The sequence below is a fragment of the Rhincodon typus genome, chromosome 2 (genome assembly GCF_021869965.1).
Source record: "Rhincodon typus isolate 14 chromosome 2, sRhiTyp1.1, whole genome shotgun sequence".
Classification (NCBI taxonomy): domain Eukaryota; kingdom Metazoa; phylum Chordata; class Chondrichthyes; order Orectolobiformes; family Rhincodontidae; genus Rhincodon; species Rhincodon typus.
Window position 1 is genome coordinate 56117036 of NC_063333.1, and position 20218 is coordinate 56137253.

At 40.3% G+C, this 20218-nt stretch overlaps 1 protein-coding gene across 1 annotated transcript in view; it reads right to left on the bottom strand.

The window, feature by feature from the left end:
* Window positions 1-20218, bottom strand: part of tpk1 (thiamin pyrophosphokinase 1) — a 300846-nt gene that overhangs the window by 56515 nt on the left and 224113 nt on the right. The gene's annotated exons all lie outside the window — the stretch shown is intronic.

A 20218-nucleotide genomic window follows, 5' to 3' on the forward strand; every position in this document is an offset into this window, starting at 1 on the left:
TGAAGAAGGGTCTAGGCCCAAATCGTCAGCTTTCCTGCTCCTCTGATGCTGCTTGGCCTGCTGTGTTTATCCAGCTCTACACCTTGTTATCTCAGATTCTCCAGCATCTGCAGTTCCTACTATCTCTAATACAGCAGGATATCAGCATTTGGAGTGTCTAGAATAGCAGGTTTAAATGGCCTTTAACAATGTTTCCATATTAATTTTGGAAAGATACCAAACACTTAATATCTATCTTTCAATTGTGTATTTTTAGGCCTATAGTTCACTCTGTCCAATGAATACGTGATGCAGTTTCTACTACAGTTAAACTCACAATAGAATATTACATTGCTTCAGAGATGCAAACTTGTTTTAATTGGATTGAGGCTCAAATTGTACTGAATTCTTTGGCTATATTAACATCAGCTGAGATAAAGTTTTCAGGTTATTGTATCATGGTACAATCAACGGATATCTGGTAGAGTTAGAGCGAGAAAAAGTTTAGACAAATTATTGTTGTCAGTAGAGGTGAATTACGACTCTTCTGCGTATGGGGTCGAGGCTAAGGGTTTTACACAAAATGCTTGCTGGTTGCCACAAAACATCAGTTTACTTTTATGCTTTAAATGTGAAAATTAATAATATACAGCATGAAATACAGAATGAGATGTACAAACTAAGGCAGTAATCAGTATATTTGGATATGGCATTTTGTTATATGCTTTGGCGTAGGAGTTGACAATGACCTGGAGCTTGGTTTCTTAGAGAGCACACACAAGTATCATCTACATTCTGAAGCTCAACAGCTGAGGTTGGAGTGGTTGTGGTTTTGGATTGAAAGTGTTGTAGGTTACACATTTTTGTGCATGTTCTGTAGATTATTTCTATGCCTGTAGATAATTTTATGGAGGTGAGGTACAGTATTGCAGCAAGGCAAATTGCGATGAAAATTAAATTTTATGATTCAAAAACTTTCTGTTTTTGTTTCTGATTTCCAGCATCTGCAATTCTTTTGGCTTAAATTTCATGACTCCTTTGTTTTAGGAATAAAAGTTTTCATTAGGGAATTTAACTTGGAAAATAAGGGATTGAGTACTGGTAAACAAAGCCATTAAATAATTGCAACTGTAGCTTGTGGTTGTAGATTTGCTTGCCGAGCCGGTGTGTTTGCTTGTAGACATTTTGTCACCCAGCTAGGTAACACCGTCAGTGCACCTCTGGTGAAGCGTTGGTGTTCACTTCCGGTTCAGTTTTTCAGTGGTTTGTATATCGGGTCCAGTTCAATGTGTTTGTTAACGGAGTTCCGGTTGGAATGCCCAGCCTCCAGGAATTCCCTGGCATGTCTTCGTTTGGCTTGTACTATTATAGATGTATTGCCCCAGTCGAATTTGTGTCCTTCTTTGCCCATGTGTATTGAGACCTGTGAGAATGTCTCTTGGTGGCTAGTTGGTGTTCGTGTATCCTTATTGTCAGTTTTATTCCCCAGTTTGGCCTATGTAACGTTTCTCACAGTCCTTGCATGGTACTGAACCACTGAGAAACACAACTGGAAGTGATGCCAACAATCCCAGCAAACTGAGGCATACAAATAACAAGTGGGACAGAACACCGATGCATCACTGGAGGTGCACTGACGACGTTACCTAGCAGGATGACGAAACATCTGCAAACAACACACTGGCTCGGCAAGCAAGGTACAACCTCATCCACAACCTGAGCTACAAATCTTCTCAAAAACTTTAAACTCTCGCTTGTGTTAATTTAAAAAGATCACAGTTAGAAGTATCAAAATGCTAAGCAATGCAATTCCCCTTTCTGAGTTTGAAGAGAAAAACCAGCTACAATTGTCTTTGGAAAGGAATAAATTATTTATGTAATTTCCCATGTCAAATCCAAGAGTAAACTTTGCAGATCAAAGGCCAAATTTGAGAATTCAATTTAATTATTTGAAATTGTTATCTGAGACATCCAGGTGTGACACTGCTGTACAGATTTATTGAAGAGAGGGATACGTGTGTGTGTGTGTGTGTGTGTGCACACACTGCCCACTCTATCCATTGTGTTTGCCTTGGCCACCTCAATCCTACTATCTAGCACTTGGTAGATAAACCTGGAGACATCAGGTGCACATCCAAAAACTTTTTAAATGAGTTGAAAGTTCTACCTTTCCACCCTTTCAGGCAGCAAGTTCCAGCCCACAAGTACCCATTGGGTAGAAATCCTTCTACCAATCATTTTAAATTTATGCCCCCAAGGCACTAACCCTGCTGCTAAGGAAAATTGGTCTCACCTAACCATCTATCTTTTCAATATCGACCGTTCAGAGATGTTATTTCACACTTCTGGAGCAGGTGGGACTTGAACCCAGTTGTCTCAGTCCAGGGATAGGAACATTACCAATGTGCCTATACAGGCCCCTCCTGATCTTGCACACCTCAGTCAAATCTCCCCTCAGCTCTCTGCTACAAGGAGAACAACCCGAGCCTATCCAATTATTCCTCATAGCTACAATTTTCCATTCCTGACAACAACCTCATACATCTCTCCTGCATCCTCTCTAATGTGATGATAAACTTTCTGTAATGAGGGAAACAGAACCACAAGCGGTTTCCAAGTTATGGCCTGCCAAGTGTTCGAGATATCATTTTTTTAAAATTCAATGTGGGACACGGGCTTCACTGGCAGGTCCAGCATTTATTACCCATCCCTAGTTGCTTTGAGAAGGTGGTGGTGAGCTGCCTTCTTGAACCACTGCTGTTCATGTGCTGTGGTAGACGCGTAATGCTGTTAGAGAGGGAATTCCATGGTTGTGACCCAGTGACAGGGAAGGAATGGTGATATATATCCAAATCAGGATGGTGAGTGGTTTGGATGTGAACTTACAGGTAGTGGGTGATTCCATGTATCTGCTGCCTGTGTTTTACGAGATGGAAGTGGTTGTGGGTTTGGAAGGTGCTGTCGTGGGGTCTTTGGTGAATTCCTGCAGAGCATTTATAGATGGTACACATTGGTACTCCACCAGCAGACTCTCCCTGCACTTTTGTTTCGTGATTCAGCTAATTAAAGAAAGTATTCAATATACCATTAACCACCTCATTGACCCTGTTCTGCCACTTTCAGGAATGAATGGTCACGCACTCCAAGATACCTTAATTCTACACCTCTGACTGTCACTAAATTCCTTTGCCTTGTTTGACCTCAACAAGTGCACTACTTTGCATATTTTGCAAGCTGAATTCCATTTTACCTGACCAGTGCACTGATAGCTTTTTGCAGGGCAGCACAGTGGCTCAGTGGTTAGCACTGCTGCCTCACAGCGTCAGGGACCCGGGTTTGATTCCACCTTTGGACGACTGTCTGTGTGGAGTTTGCGCCTTCTCCCAGTGTCTGCGTGGGTTTCCTCCCACAGTCCAAAGATGTGCAGGCTAGGTGGATTGGACATGATAATTGCCCGTAGTGTTCAGGGATGTGTAGATTAGGTGGGTTAAAGGGGAATGGGTCTGGGTGGGATGCTCTGATGGTTGGTCTGGGCCTGTTGGGCCGAAGGGCCTGTTTCCACACTGTAGGGATTCTACGATTCTATGAACTTCCTTCCTTATTGTTCAACCACATAGCCAATTTTTGGGTCGCTTGCAAACCTCTTGATCGCGTTTCTTACATTTCAATCCAAATCATCAACACAGACGACAAAAAGTATGGAAACTAATAATAAGCCTGAATGAGTATCACTGGAAACAGCGTTATAACCACAAAACCACTGTCAACCATTAGTTTCTGTTTTCTGCCATTGAGCTAACTTTGCATCCATCTCCCCAAATCCCACAGTCTTTTATTTTAGCAAGTATACCACATGGTATCTTGTCATAAGCCTTGGTAAACTCCATGTAGACCACATCAACTGCACTTTCAATCTTTCTTGATACCTCTCCAAAAAGTTCACTCAAGTTGGTCAGACATGAACTTCTCTAAATAAATCTATACTGGCTGTCTTTCATCGCTTTGTGCCTTTCTAAGTAACAGTGGATCCTGTCTCTCAGAATTAATCCCATTAATTTTCCTATGACTGAGGGTGGTGGATATGGTGCCAATCAAGTGGGCTGCTTTGTCCTGAATGGTATCGAGCTTTGGGAATGTTGTTAGACCTGCACTTATTCAAGCACCTGGTGGACATGCACTGGGGAGACAGAAGGTGCGTTACTTGCAGCAGAATTTCTAACCTCTGACCTGCTCTTGTAGCCACTGTATTTAAATAGCTGGTTCATGGTAACCTACAGGATGTTGGTAGTGGAGATTCAGCAATGATAATGCCATTGATCAGCAAGGATTGATGGTTAATTCTCTCTTGTTGGAAACAGTGATTGCCTGGAACTTGTATGGCACAAATATTCTTGCCTCATCAGCCCAAGCATGCATATTGCTAGGTCTTGTTGCATATGTACACAGATTGCTTCAGTTTCTGATGAGTTGTGAATGATACTGAACATGATGCAATTATCAGCAAACATCCCCACTTCTGACCTTATAATGGAAGGAAAGTCATTGATGAAGCAGCTGAAATGGTTGAGTCTAGGACACTACCCTGAGGAACTCCTGCAGAGATGCCTTTGAGCCGAGATGATTGACCTCCAACAACAACAACAACAATCATTTTCTTTATGTCTATCCTTTTAAGGACAAGACATACCTGCACAATTTTCAACATTGTCAGGTAGGTGACAGTGTTGTAACTGTACAGGAAAAGCTTGGTTGGGGTGATGCAAGTTCTGGAACACAAGTCTTCAGTGATATTGACAAATTGTTGTCAAATCCATCGCCTTTGTAGTTTTCATTATAGATGTTTTCAGCTGTTTCTTGTTATCACGTAGTCTGAATGGAATTTGTTGAAGGCTTGCATATTTCTTGCTGGGAGTCTCAGGAGGAGGTTGAGATGGATCATTCACTTGGCATTTCTGGCAGAAGATGAATGCAAACATTTCAGCTTTGCCTTTTACAGTGATGTGCGATGTGCCTTTACTGTGAGGATGGGTTTACTTGTGGAGCATCTGCCTCCTGTTAGTTGTTTAACTGTCTGCCACCATTTACAACTGGATGTGAAAAGAGTCAAGAGTTTAGATCTGATCCATTGGATTGTAGAATCACGTGGTTCTGTCTGGTGCATGCTGCTTCTGATGACTGTCATGCAAGCAGTTCTATGTTGTCGCTTTACTAGGCTGACACCTCATTTATAGGTGTGCCAGATACTGCTCTGGGATGTTTCCTGCACACTTCATTGAAGCAGGCATGATCACTTGGCTTTTTGGTAAAGTGGTGGTGGGGATGGGGAGGCGTGGTGGTTGTACTGTTATGAAGCTGCAGGTTACGGTTGATGGTGCCTCATGGATGCGCAGTTTATAGTTGCTTGTTCTGTTTGAAGTCTGGCCTATTTAGCACAATGGTAGTGCCATATGATATAAAGAAGGGAATGCTCAATTGGAAGATGGGATTTTGTTTCCACAAAGACTGGGCCTTGATCATTCTTACCAATGGGTTTATGGACAGACGCATCTTTGACAGGTAGATTGGAGAGGATGAGTTCATATAAACATTTCCCTCTTGATGGTTCCCTCACCATCTGCTGCAGACCCATTCCAGCAGGTATGTCCTTTCGGACTCAGACAGCTCAATTGTGTTACTGAACAACTCTTAGTGAAGGATATTGAAGTCCCTCATCAAACGTAAAATTGTTATTCCGACAAAACCAACTGTATTTTCAAAAAGGAAACTGCGAGCACAGTTTTTGAATCAGAACAAGATGCTGGGCTATGGACAGTGGGAAGACAGCAGAGTGATGGGATTAGTTCTGGAGTGTCCCAGCAATGAAATGGCATAGACATAATGGCTGAATGGTCTTTTTTTTTGCATTGTTGACTTCTATGGTCTTAGCATTACCTTAAGTCCAAAGATTGCACAAAAGAAGAACAGAAGTAAGCTGTACAGCCCCTCTTCTGCCATTCAATGATCTTGGCCTCAACTCTACTTTCCTGTCCGTTCCTTATAACACTTGAGTTTCCTTTAGTTTGAAAATCTGTCTATCTCAGCCGTGAACTTATTCAATGACTTCAACTTCACAACTCTCTTGGGTAGAGAATTCCAGAGATTTACCATGCTGGTCGCAGTGAAACTTTAAAGTGGCATGAATTGAATCAGGTTGGAGCGTGAGAGGAGAGAAGAAAGTGTACTCAGTGCTGGTATATCTTCTTGTTCTTATGAGCTGCCTTTCAATCATAAAAGCAGATAAGCCACAGCACTGAAAAGCCACTGCACGATATTTGGGAAGTATATTGACATCTCATCTGGTTACTTAGCACTAAATGTTAATTCACTACAGTATAATAACTGAAAATACTAACCTACCATCTTCTTTAACTATAATCAATACAAGAACAAGTGGATTTCTATTGTCAACTGTGATGCAGTCCCCTTAGCTTTTACAAATAATGAATTGGATATCTGTTAAGGATATCTGTGCATCAATGCAACTTACGTGTTACAATATCATGTATTGAGAGGCATTTTTTTTCAACAATTTCTGACAGTAATTATGTTTTCAAAGTGAAATAAAATCTTTCATATGTAAACCCCAATAGAGATAGTAAAAGGGTCTCTTCACTTCACCAGTTATTAAAGTATTATGTTAAAACAAGGTCGACTGTGGTGGGAGAACACTGCCTATTAACTAATTATTCAGCAATTAAACATATATTTGCCAGTTAATTATATTTACCAACAACCAGCAGGACAGGAAATCTAATTATAATTTAATGAATCCTCACTCTAAATCATAACACATTACAGAGAACTAGAAATAGTGCAGAACAAATTGCGTTCATCAGTTAAATTATATTATAAACAGATTATTAATAATCGTAAGCAATTGATTAATATCCATCCTCCAAGTCTACAGATAACAAGTCAACGTAATGTCGACATAGATTGCAGTGGAAAAGAGAAATCAATGAAAAATGCTGATAGTCCATTACTGAACTACTAATATAGAATGGCTATATTCAGCCTTGTACTATCTGCACTGACTTTTTGCAAGAGCCAGTCCCATCATAATGTAAATCTGCTCTATCATTTGGATGTAAAAGATCCCATGGAACTGTTTTGAAGAGCATTTAAGTTATTCCTTGTATTTTGGCCACTATTTAACCCTCAATTTGGTTCACAAAACAAGATCATTAATCTGGGCATTATCACAATATTGTTTATGGGGAAATTTGCCGGTGCGTTTTCTATATTACAACATCCATAGCTAGAATGACTTTTCTCAAGTCCAACACACTAAGTGTACGTCAGACATGTAGACGGACCATCACTGTAATCACAGGTGCTCAGCATCAGTGGCAAGGCAAGAGGGGTCAAGGGGTTTTGACCTCACATCAGGTGTCACTTCTCAGGGAGACAAGGTGATACCAACAGGCAGCCATAGTGAGGAGGAACCGCATACAGGGCCCCAGAAGTTTCTTCTTAGGACATTCCAGAAATTGGTGCTGTAGTGGACAGTGAAGGTGATTATCTCAGAGTACGGTGGGATCTTGACCAGATGGGCCAATGAGCTGAGGAGTGACAGTTGCAGCTTAACTTGTATAAATGTGAGGTGCTACATTTTGCTAAGGGAAATCAGGGCAGAACTTATACACATAAAGGTAAGGTCTTGCTGAACAATGGTAAAGTGCTGCTGAACAAAGAGAGCTTGGGGTGCAGATTCATAATTCCTCGAAGGTGGAGTTGCAGGTAGATGGGGTAGTGAAGAAAGTGTTTGGTATGCTTGCCTTTATTGGTCAGTGCACTGAGTATAGGAGTTGGAAGGTCATGTTGTGGCTGTTCAGGACATTGATTCGGCCACTTTTGGAATACTGTGTTCAATTCTGGTCTCCCTGCTATTAGGTTCAGAAAAGATTTGCAAGGATGTTGCCAAGATGGGGGTGGAGGGATTTGAGCTATATAGAAAGGCTGAATAGGCTGGGGCTATTTTCCCTGGAGCGTCAGAGACTGAGGGGTGAACTTAGAGAGGTCATGAGGGGTATGGACAGGGTGAATATCCATGGTATCTTTCCCAGGGTAGGAGAGTCCAAAACTAGAGGGCATTTAAGGTGAGAGGGAAAGATTTAAAACGGACCTAAAAAGGACCTCTTTCACTGGTGCGTGTATGGTTCAAGCTGCCAGAGGAAGTGGTGGGGGCTGGTATAATTACAACACTTAAAAGGCAGATGGATGGGTACATGAATAGGAAGTGTTTAGAGGGATGTGGGCCAAACACTGGCAAATGGAATTACATTAATTTAGGATAGCTGGTCGGCATGGACAAGTTGGATTGAAGGGTCTGTTTCCATGCTCTATCACTCTAAGTGCCTGGCCTTTCAACCTCACCCCTGCTTATAATCATAAAATGAGCAGAGGAATCTGCATTGGGTGGCAAACTCTCAGCAGACCTCGGCCTTCAATGCCGAAATGTTCTGGAATCTACTGCTCAAGTCTTCTGGGCCAACAGGGCTAACTACAGAGCAGGCTGCCTTCATCTCAGCTGCGGAATTTCAAAATACACTTATACATAGTAGAAGGGAGAAGAAGAAAAGACTGACTGCACAAAGGTGAATATAATTGCAAAAGGTCTTGCTCTGTTGTATATGTACATTCACTTGCACTCCTTAAAATATCTACTCCAATGTTTTTGTCACAGTTGGACCTGGATGAGTCATGCTTTTGAGTGATGAGCAGCCTCTGCAGGCATCCCAAGCATAAAAGAAATTGTAATGACCAGGTATTGCTCATTGCTGACAAGCTATCTATTCCATGACTGGTGATAGCCTCAGATGTCAGGGAACCCTGGACAGTAATGTTGACGACTGCAGCCAAGGTACTGCACTTCAATTGTGCACAATACTGAAACTAAATGCAAATTTCAGGTATGTGCTATGGACTGGTCTGCACATACATCCACACTTGCTGCCACCTTGTGAGGGACAGTATGGGATCAGTGATGATTCAACACATTTCTGGAGAGAAATACTCATTTTTCCTATCAGGGTTTCATGGGAGCACACTGCCAATCAAGGCTGAGAGATGTACAATGGGGCATTCATGCCACAATGATGCAGCATACTCTTTCTGGGCTACAATGCAATGAGTCCATGCATCAAAAGCTCATTTTATGGAAGCTTCTGTTTGAATCCACTCTGACTCTGCTTGAAGTGTGGGAAACATTGTATCTTCATTCTGCATCTATCTGTGAATCGCATAAAGATGTCATCAGCTATGTTTGGAGGCTTTACCTCTTGTTTCCCCAAAACCATTCCTGCTGGAAAGAAAGCAGGAACCCGGTTCTTTAGAATATATGCATCAATTCTACTGCTAGTGATGGCCCACAGCGTCTCATTGATGCAAGGTTTGAGTTGGTAGAACCAGGCAATTAAAATCTATTCCATTCAGCAAGGTGGAAGGGCCCTACAACATGAGGGAGGGTATCCTCAGTGTAAAAATGGGACCAAGTTTTGACAAGGACTGTGGGGTGATGACTTCTACCAACTCTCTCATGGACTAAGGCATTTGCTACAGGTAGATGAGTGAGGACAAATTCAAGTATGTTTTCCGTATTGTTTGTGCCGTTACTACCAATCTCAGATCCAGTCTAACAGTTATTCCCTTTGGGACTCAGCCAGCTCAGTCAGTACCATTGCTGCAATGTCCCTCTTTCTGAAGTACACTGATGGCTACCATGATGAAAATATCTCCATTTTTGTCACCCTCAGCACTTCCTTCAATTGGTGTTCAACACAGCTGAGCATTGATTCCTCAGTAGTGATGTTGTTTAGGTGGGGTCTTGGGTGTTTTGAGGTATGATTCAGTGAGTATAGCTATGTCAGGCAAGATTAATGTTTCCCAATTTGGCTATGAGCCTCCAGGTGTTATTAAGGAGCATTTTGCAGAGTCGACTGGAAATGATTACACTGTTGTTATTTCCAGTGTCTTTGTCGGTTTAATTCCTTTTTTAAAACTTTTTTTCTAATGGCTTGTTAGGTTATTTCAGAAGGCAACCACATTGCTCTGGGTTTGCAGTCACATGTAGATCAGACCAATTGAGGACTGCAGAATTCCTTCTCTAAAGGACATCAGTAAAATGGATGAGTTTTTAATGACTTCAACAATCATTTCATGGTCATCATTACTGGTGGTCGCTTTGGTGTCATGGGATTTTCTAAGACCACCAAAGAGGTCAGACAGAGCCTTGATTTAACTATTCACCTGAAAGACAGCAATTCCAACATGACAACACTCCTTCAGTTTGACACTGGGATGTCATCCTAGATTGCTGTGCTCATGTAAAATTTGAATCCAAAATCTCTGACTTGAAGCTGAGAGTTTTGTTAACTGAGCCTTGGCTGACACACAATTCAGTGGGGAAATAAACTTTTACTGATGAATGTTCCAATGTTTTTATAAGCTAGGAGGCTCATTAGCTGCTCAAAAAGAGTTAAAGGATTGCCACCACAGCTGCCTCTGTGTTGGCTGTGAATTTTTCACTTTCAGAAATTGCATGCTCCAAAGCAGACAATTTTGTAACTCAGTGATAAACTGTCTTGCAAAACAGGCATATTCTTTGTTTCTTTAAAAGAGAATGTTGGGTCTGAAAAGTCATCAGCAGATTTATATAAAGATGTTTTGAACCCAGCGGTAAATGGGAAAAGTAAAAGAATGGGACACTTTAAGGTGATAGGTGCTGCAGATGGGATTTCTATTAGCCATCAAAATGGCTCTGGGGATTTATTTAAATGCTTATCAGCTTTTTGTTTAAAAAGATAGTGAGACAAGTAGTGATTGGCAGAAGCACCAGCAGTTATTATAATAAATAGGACTACAGAGAAAAGAACGAGAGGGTTAATGATGAAGCTGTACACCTCTTGAAGCCCAAGTTAAAAGGCTGGTTGAGTAGGGTTGCTGCTGTAAGAGATGCACATGGAGGTCTATCCTCATCACCATTCATGCCCACATGCATAATCATACCAACAATAAATGTACTTAGCATCATGCATTGTGAGTTCTGTTGGAAGATATATTTTGCAAATAGAGTTGTAATATTAGTTACTTGTCTGTCTTGAACACCAGCTGCCAGTGCAACAGACCAAGACAATGGCTTACTAGCACCCTGCATCACTCTAAGCAATGTTTGTGACACATTTTTTGTACTGTGCAATTAATGAATACTATACAAGTCAGAGTGTACATTTGAGGAAAAGTAAGTGGTGGTGTCAGACCAGGTACAGAAACCTAGTGTTCACTGTCAAGTCCTAGTACTTCAGAGTTCCAGCAGTATGTTAACATTTGTTAGCTAAATCATACTTGAATTGTATTGTTGGAAACAGGAAACAAAAATACTGCTTCTAATGGAATACATCATTTGTTTGATATGTATGGGCAAGACATTAACTAACCATGCAGATCTGCAGCCTGGAGGGTAGCAGAGGCAGAAGAGTTGAGTGTTACAGATTTCACACAGTTAATAAAGATTCTGCTCTTATCTCACAATGGTCCGATCCATTAAAATTTAATAATGGTAACTAATGATAGTAATGGAAATTAAAAATGACATGGGGAATGAGAAAGGAGAAAAGAGAAGTGTAGCCAAGATACAACAGCTTCAATAGTAGAAATAAATAATAAAAGAAGTAGGAAATCCAGAAGTGTCAACAATTATTGTATTAGAACATAGTGCCAATGAGGGAAGACACTGTTACTGCATACTAGAAAGTGTCAATTAGACTGAAAAAAAAAGAACCAATAAACAAATCAAAGAAAACTCCAAAATAGGGCCAAAATAATAGGTGATGTTAATGATCCAAAAAAAAAGACAAGGAGGAAAGAAAACCTTGTACTTACATAATGTCTTTAGCAAAGATAAGATGTCCCAAATTGCTTTCGAACGACTGAAGTAGATTTGGAATGGAGCCACTGTTGTAATGTCAGAAATACTGGAAACATGGTGGTCAACTTGCACGCAGTAGACTCTCACAAAGAACAATGTAACAATGACCAGGTAATCTATATTTGCACATTGAAGAAGGGATGGATACTGGCCGGGAAACTAACTCCCTTGTACCTGCCAAGGAGTTTCCTATGTCCACCTAAGAGGACAGCTTGTGCCTCTGCTTAACCTCCCATTTGACAGACAGCATCTCTGACAGAACTTCCTCAGTGTGGTACTGCTGTCACATCTTTAGTCTCTGTGTTCACGTCTTTGGATTGGGTTTTGGACCCACAACCTTCTGATTCAGAAGGAAGCTTGCTGCTATTGAAGAAGAAGAACAGTACAGTACAGGAACAAGCTCTTCAGTCTGCCAAGACTGTGTTGAAACATGATGCCTTTCCAAACTTTAAAAAAACCTTTTGCCTTTATAGAGAGCTCATATCCCTCTATTCCCTGCCTATTCATGAATCTGTCAAGATGCCTCTTAAATGTTGCTATTGTATCCGCCTCCACCACCTCCTCTGGCAGCACCTTCGAGACACTTACCACCCTCTGTGTATATAAAAAACTGCCTCTCACATCTCCTTTAAACTAACTGCCTTTTACCTTAAAACTACATCCCTTAGTAATTGACATTTCTACCCTGGGAAAAAGACTCCAACTATCTATTCTATCCATGCCTTGCATAATTTTGTAAAAGAAAGGTGAATAATAACATTTTGGAAGGGTAAGGATAGAACAAGTACATTAACTTTAAAAGTAGAGGAACAGAGTGATTCATAGATTCAAAAACACAAATTGTTCCAAATAAGAGAACAAGACAATAAAGTTGCAGATGAGCATTTTAAATTTAAGATTTTTAAAAGATTTTTAAGATTAGCATAGAGTACAAAAGCGGAGATAATTTTAAACATATACAAAATTGTTGGTTGGGTCACAATGAGAATACTACATCCCAAACTGGATGCTAAAGTCATGCATGAGAAGATGGATGGGAGGTATGGGACAGTGAAAGACAGAGAGCTAATACGTTTTAAAGGAAGAATGAGGACAGATGCTACTGCACAAAATAAACAGTACAATTTTAAAGGGGTGCAAGGACAGAAAGACCTGGAGCCATTACTGTGCAAATCTTTGACGTTTACAGGATCGGATAGCAAAGCAATGAATAAAGCATATTGGACTTTGGGGCTTATAAATAGAGGTAGATGGAACAAAATCCAGGAAGTTACATTAATCAGAAAGTGGTTTGGCCTGACCTGGAGAGGTGTGACTAATTTTGTGCACTACTTTAAAAAGAATGTAAAGGTTGTAACTGGATAGAGACGAGATATATTAGAATGGTTCCCAGACTAAAGGATTACAGTTATGTGGACAGATTGGTAAAGCTGAGAGCAGAGAAGGCCAAGAGAAGGCTCGAGAGAGTTTTTTAAAATCACAAAGGATTTAGAGAAAGTAGGTAAATAAAAGCTGTTCCAATAATTGAAGGTCATAAATTTTAGGTGATTGGAAAAGAATCTTATGTAATATAGGAAGATATTATTTATCCAACGGATCTGGAATGCACTGGCTGTTGCAGTGGCAAAAACAGGTTCAATAATATCCTTTAAAAAGGCACTTGGATACAACGTATATGAAGAAAACAATAATAATAAAATAAATAATATGAGAGACAGAGTCAGAGAATGAGACATACTGAATTGCTCTTTGAGCGTGTTGGCATAGACTTTATAGACTCCTTCTGTGCTGTACTATCTTATAATTTTACCATGGGATGGTGGAGAGAGAGATGGCAAGATGGAGAGACAGAGAGGGAGAATTTGCATACAGCAAGGTTCCATAGGTGATATGATGAGATAATCTGTTTAAAGGATGTTTGTTGAGTGATATATATTGGCCTGGATTGTAGTAAGAGCTCCCCTGCTCTTTTAAGAGTAGTGCCATGGGATCTTTCATTTTGATAAGACAGGCTGGGCCTCAATTTAACATCTCATCCAAAAGGTGACAGTGAAGATCCCCATCCTAATATAATAAAGCTTCAGCCTAGTTCGAGAGGATTAAAACAAAAACGGATGGTTTTGGAAGAGATTAAGACACAGGTATTTTTCATGAGAACACAAAAAAAGAAAACAGTCACGTTCATATCCATCATCAGTGAAATAATTCCAAACTATTCATCAAATGCAAGCAATTGTCTGGCTTCTGGTAGGTTTTTACTTTTGGAGACATTACTAGCATTGCAATCATATGAGAGATCAGCTAACTCACTACTAGCCGATGAAATATTAATGAGTCAATAGAAGACATCCCTAAGGATTTTAGCTGTTAATTTTCAGAATAGCCATATTTTATTGGCTATTTTCTTCCTGCCCTGGAGTTTCTCGGGAGTTAGTCAGAAGCACTAAAATAGGAAAGTGCATTGATATTTGGAATTCTCCAAGGTTAGTGGATATGAATCTTGTGAAAAAATGAGTACAATAAGCAATAATATAACCTGTATTTATGTTTGTTAACCATCCACCAAAATCTGAATCTGGAGTTTCTACCCTATTTGCCTAGAAGGTACATATGAAAACAAACAATGTAGTTTAGAAGATCACACCATTTTGGGAGAAAATGAGAGTTACCCGTGAAACTATACTATGTCTCAACAAATTGCAACCCACCAATTGGTCACACCCAATTTTTCCTGTGGGTTTCTACCAGGTGCTCCGGTTTCCCCTCTTAGTACAAAGATGTGCAGGTTAGGTGAATCGGCCATGGGAAATTCAGGATTACAGGGATATGTTTGGGGAGGTGGGTCAGGGTGAGATGCTCTTCGGAGGGTCAGTATAGACTTGATGGTCTGAATGGTCTGCTTCTGCACTGTACAGTTTCTGTGAATCTATGAATTTTCAAATATGGGTATCCTCCAATCATACTTGTTGAGGGATTTCTCAGTGCGACTAGATTTTGCTTTAATCAAACTAATTTTCCAGTCTCTTAATGGCAGATTTTCAGAATCTTTACTAAAGAAAAACCTTAACTGAGTGGTGCTACGTATTTTCTGTTTCATTTATGCATTTTTGTGTGTAAATGTAAGTCATTTTAAAAACTGAAGGACTTCCCTTTGTACAGGTTTTTAAATAAGTTATGTCTGATAATTAAGGAGTAATAGATAAATGAGTACAAACTTCAAGTTGTCTCAAGGAAGACATGGGTTCATTGGAACCCATGCACTGACCTTTGCCCATCAGCTATTTTTTATTGTCTTTTCTGCTTCTTTAAATGCACAAATGCAAGTTAACTTTAAAACTGAAAGATGTACTTAACGTGCCCTACTAATGCAAGAGCACTGGGTTCTGCCTGCCACTTCAATGCACCACCTTGCTCCCTGGCCAACATCTCTGTCTCCGGCTTGCTACAGTGTTCCAGTGAAGCCCAATGCAAGCTGGAGGAACAACACCTCATTTTCCGCTTGGGGACCCTACAGCCCTCCGGACTCAATATTGAGTTCAATAATTTTAGGGCCTAAACTCTCCCATGTCCCAGCCCCCCACCCCACACACCAGGCCTTGTTACCACATAGCCTGCCACTACAGGCCCCCTGTTGTCAGTCACTAACAGTCCCCATTAACAACTATTCACCCTCCCAGCCTGACCATTAGCAACTCCTCTGTCTGTCCAACTGTCTTTCTCTCTCTTTGGGCTCTATCCTATCGTTTACTCCCTACCCCACCCACCTCCCTATTTTCTGCCTATAAACTGACGTTTTCCCAGCCACCATCAGTTCTGAGGAAGGGTCACTGGACCCAAAACGTTAACTCTGTTTTCTCCTCCACAGATGCTGCCAGACCTGCTGAGCTTTTCCAGCAACTTTGTTTTTGTTAGCACTGGGTTCTTACTGGACAACATTAAATGAAATCTTGACTGACACTTGTAACTGGAATTTAGTCCTACAAGTTTGAACGAATAAGTCCATTGTCAGACTTGAAACTTGCCAAGGTCACTGCGGAGTCATGGGCAAATGGTCGATACATAATGATCAATATTCCTGGTTAGCTTCCTCCCAATCAGCTCAAGAAAAATGAAGGTAGTTCAGCAGCAGGCTATTCTGTAGCACCAGAAGCGGGCTACCGTCTCTCTGATGGGAGTTCAGGCCCTCAAAGATTGTTCCACGCTATCAACAGAAGGCCTTGGTCAAAACTAAGATCTTAGTAGATAACTTATGACAGTGGTTTGTCAGTGCAGATTGGACTGGTGGAGGTTGCTACAATCATCTGAAATTGGCAGATTTTTCTGTCACTATCCCATTCCTACCACCATTTTTTATCTATGGGTCGCAAGAGTAATGAGATCATGGGTGGATAGGAGAGAAACAGGATAACAATCTGGGCAGGGAAGGAGCTTCATTGTCACGTGAAGAATTGAGGCCGTAACAGATGCCACAACCCTATAGGTTCCACCTGGCCAAGTCAGCTAAAGAACAGAAGAATAAGATTGTGTTTGGTGTGGGGAAGATACAATTTATACTGCAGATTTTTTTTTTAAAGTGATTCAAATCAAAAAACATGTTATCTAATTTGCAATTTATACAGCAAAAGTTTAATGTAGCAAACTGGTGTGAACATGTGTAAATGACTGGACCACTATGCATATATAAGTTGATTCTTTTAAAAAATGATTAGGTCACAGAGAAAATAGTTGTGCTCCCAATCAATCTTTATTAAATAATAGCATCATATAAATTTTGTCCTTGACAAGATTTGATTACTTAAAAAAAAAAAGAAAAAAAGTGAGGTGTTTGTTAAAATTAAATTCATACTCCTGGTCTGGCATATCTCTCTCTTGAGCTAACCAAGAGTTTTAATAAAGCTTTACTAATTGTTCACAATGATGGCTTTCAACGCTAAATGACTAATATATGTGTTTGTCACTGTGACCGGCCAAAACTGTTTTACAACACTGACTTTTACAGAGCTTTGTAATTGAAGTTATAGTACAACTGATACAATGAAATCTTGAAAATTATTGGCTGCCCTAAAACCCCATTGCTGTCATTGAGAAATGTTTTGTTTGTGATACACTGTTAATGTACGAAATGGTTTCCTGGAAAAGAAACTTACAACAACATGATCTCATTTAAGTAGCACAGATAGATTTGCTTGGTAATAGTCAATGTCAGAGAGAGAAGGAGGGAGCAGTTCAAACTTATCTTCAAAGATTAAATTTAAAGAAATTCCATGGCTTCTTAAAAATTGCATAGAAAATATTTTATCTTGCTTTCACTCCTCTTACAAGGCTATCAAAATTCCACGGCACAAACCTTTATAACCATTGACAGTAACAAAATTCCAGATTATTTGTTAAAATTTATAACATTTCTCTTTTGAAGTACAGAAATTGCACTTTTTTTATGCATGCATTTTCTCATGTATTTTTAGTACTGCATTCAACTTAATTATGTGTTATTCATTAAATAAAAACTGTTCAAAGTAAAATCGACAGCAGAACAACAAACAAGTAGGCTATAAAGCTAAAAATTCATTAGCTCCAAATGTATCAGACATTTCAATTGTTTAATTTATGAGTGATGAAGTGATCTGTGATAATCCTTATCAATGCCTTTGTTACTTCCAGATTCCAACAACTTCAATACTCCCATGGTCAGTCTCAAACCTTGTATTTTCTGAAAACTTAATCTCATCCTAAACATTATGGCCCACACATTGACCTACATTGAATCTTGGTCAGCCATTGTTCCTTTGCTGACGGACTACATTAACTCCCGGCTTGTCACCAATTTAGTATTAAAATACTCACTCTTGCTTTCCAATACTTCATGGGCTTGAGCCTCCATGTCAGAGGACACCTCAGGCAGCAATAGCCAGGCCCAGGTTCCACATCCCCACGCTTCTCTCCAATTGCTGGGCTGCCTGCTTTACACTCTGGTCTTTCAATGACGATAACATAAAGTGTATATGATAGCATAAAATTACAAAGGGATAGTGATAGACTAAGTGAATGGGCAAAAAAGAGACAGATAAAGTTCAATGCAAACAAGTAGGAAGTTATCAATTTTGGACTGGAAAAGAATAGATGAGGGTACTTTCTAGATCACAGAATCATAGAATCCCTGCAGTGTGGAAGCAGACTATTTGACCCATCAAGTCCACATCGACTGTCCGAACAGCCAGACCCACTCCCCATACTATCCCTGTGACCCTGCATTTCCCATGGCTAGTCCACCTAGCCTATACATTCCTGGACACTACGGGCAACTCAGCATGGCCAATCCACCTAGCCTGCACATCTTTGCAATCAAAGTGCCCGGAAGAAACCCACGCAGACACAGGGAGAATGTGCAAATTCAACACAGACAGTCACCCAAGCGCGGGATGAAGTTAAACACAGCAGATGGCCAAAGACACTTGGGGGTTCAGACACATAGATTTTTAAAATGTCACGAGCAGGTGCAGAAAATAATCACAAAAGCTAATGGAATGCTGGTCTTAGTATCTAGAGGACTGGAGTACAAGGTTGCAGAAGTTATGCTGCAGTTAAACAAAACCCTGGTTAGACCCGATTTGGAGTACTGTGAGCAGATCTAGGCACCACACTTAGTAAGGATAGATAGGCTTTGGAGGAGTACAATGTAGGTTTACATGAATGATACCTGGATTTCAGGGGTTAAGAGGAGAGATTACACAAACTACACAAAAGGCCTTTTTTATCTACAATTTAAAAGGTTAAGGGGTGATGTGATTGAAGTATTCAAGACATTAAGAGGAAAAGATAGAGTAGATAAATTACTTCCATTGGTTGGAGGTTCAAGAACTAGGGGACATAGTCTGAGAATTAGGGACAGGCTGTTCAGGAGATTTGTTAGGATGCACTTCTAGACACAAAGGATGATATCGGTTTGGAACTCTCTTCCACAAAATGCAGTAGATGCAGGATCAGTTGTTAAGCAAAGGTATTAAGGGATACTCGCCAAAGACAGCTATATGGAGTTAGGCCACAGATCAGCTATGATCTCACTGAATGGTGGAATAGGCTCGAGGGGCTGAGTGGCCTATTCCTGTTCCTATGTTCCTATCACAAAAGAGATTTGCTCTCTTCTTCCTGCAGCTTCACCAGTGGCCACCATTACCAGTGGTACTGCTTACTCAATGGCCTTCTTTCTGGGTTAGCAGTTCTTGGAGTCAGACTGTCATTCATAAATTCTCTCCGCTGTTTGCTTTCATTGTCAGGACTTACATTTCGTCCTGGCAGCACAAATCACAATGTGCTGGTAAAATTCCAGCCTCAGTGTGCAACAGGGTCAGATGGTTGAGATACGGACAAATTGAAGTCTAGGAATGTAAAAACAAAGAGCAGCAATGCCAGTTTTAGAAAAGTTGAAACAAAAACAGAAATTGCTGGGAAAAGCTCAGCAGGTCTGGCAGCATCTGTGAAGAGAAATCAGAGTTAACGTCTAGATGACCTTTCGTCAGAGCAAATTTCGGTTTTTATTTAGAAAAGTAGTCTGGGAGTGGCTTAAAGGTCTATTCAATTTTGATAATTTTGAGAGAGAGAGAGGGCGAGTATAAAAGCATGACATGCTGTACAGGTGGAGCAACTGGCCTTAATGATGGATTGGAGATGAAGTTTCGCATTCTGGTCTGGATTGAAAAAGATGCCAAGGCTATGTTGAGTTTGGCTAAAAGTGAATGACTGGCCAGAGGGAGGATATGAAGTCAAGAGCAAGAGTACAAATATGTCATGGGCCAAAAATAATATCTTTTTTATCTTGCCAATGTTCATTTGGAGGAAATATGAAGTCATCGTCACTTTATATTGAACTAACAGCCTGGCAGCATAGAACTGGTTGTGGCGTTGAGAGAAGGGTTGAGGATTTAGATCTGGGTGATGTTAATATACACAAGATATCTGATCTTAAATTTGCACAGATGCCATTTAGGTAAAGAATATTATTGAAACAAACAAGGAAGCCAAAGCAAAGATCCTTGGAGGATTATGAAAATTGATTGATTTATTTATTATCAGGCGTACTGAAATACAGTGAAAAGCTTTGTTTACGAGCGGTACAGGCAGATCGTAGTAAGCAAAGGATGTACAGATCAAAAAGACTTAGACACAGGCAAACAGGTTACTTTGCACAGGGCATATGTTAAACGAGATTAACGAAAGCAAGATCAGCATTATTTGAGGCTAGAGAGTCCATTCATTAGTCTGATAGTGGCCAGGAAG